Raw genomic sequence first — 1,224 nt, 5'->3', positions numbered from 1 at the left:
AAGAGTGAGTGGTGGCGCTCTGTGGATTTGCTCTTTCTCCTCTAGTCCCACGTCTTCCTGCTCCTCCCCGTGTTATTATAAACATCAGAAAACTGGGTTTCCCTCTCCATCATATACCTTTGCAACATTACTTAAGTCTCTCTGGGTCGCATTTGCTTCCTTGCTGACGTGAGGATCTGTCCCCCTTCTGAGTGATAATAATGGCCAACATTTGTGAGACTTTCCCCCCACTCAGACTTAGGGCTCAGTGCTTAACATGCATTATTTCATTTACTTCTCCCAGGAACCCTATGAAGAATGCTTTTCTACTACCCCTACTTTACCAAGGAGCCAAATAATGACATTCACCTGTGACTTCTCCCTTTTGTTCTTTCTATCCTTTTATCGACTTGAACGTGGGAGTCAGAGCTGAAGTAGGCATTTATGTTTCCTTGATGGGACAGGTGACAACAGGTACACAACTTGACTTCACCAGAAAGGGTGGGAGAGCCACAGGGAAGGGGTCTTACATCAACATGGTCCTCTCACACCCCGTGTCACATGTCTTCATGTGCAGAACACGGGGCTCATATTTTCATTTAAAATTCCCCTTTGGTATGTATACTGTACCCCTTTTTGTCGTGAAAACATTTTAATAGTTTTCACATTTTCTAGCCTGCTTAAAAATGTCATTATTGGGGCTACTTCAAGTTAGGATATAATAGAGGAATTTAATGATATAACTGATGATGATAATCTCTGTGTGCTACACATACATGATCTATAGCAGCCTACGAGATAATTGATATTATTCCACAGCTTACAGACTGAGCCTTAGACAAGTGATTTGGTCAAAATTACTAGTCTTCAAGTCCTTGTCTATTTTGCTTCCAGAGTCTATTTTTGCACATTTTTGTTAGAGAAGGCCAGTAACTCAGTGGCATGGATTAATCAATCAGATGAATGATCAATTTGGAAGCTAGACATATGGGTCCTAAGGAGATACTGCCAAGATAGGTAAGTATGGGAAATCTAGACACATCTGAAAAATGGTATGCTGAATAGAGTAGCTTAGCTCTGGGGATGGGGCACAACATGAAGACCCCAGGTGCGTCAGCATCCCCATGCCAAAGGTGGACTGGGCTTATCTCAGAAAACTTAATCGAAAGCTATTCTAGAACTAGACTAACCACCCTTAATTACCATAATTAGGGCCAAGCAAAAATGGAATGTTTCCTGCTTAAC

The sequence above is a fragment of the Myotis davidii genome, unplaced genomic scaffold, assembly GCF_000327345.1.
Source record: "Myotis davidii unplaced genomic scaffold, ASM32734v1 scaffold168, whole genome shotgun sequence".
In the NCBI taxonomy this organism is placed as follows: domain Eukaryota; kingdom Metazoa; phylum Chordata; class Mammalia; order Chiroptera; family Vespertilionidae; genus Myotis; species Myotis davidii.
Note: the sequence above shows the minus strand (reverse complement) of the source record.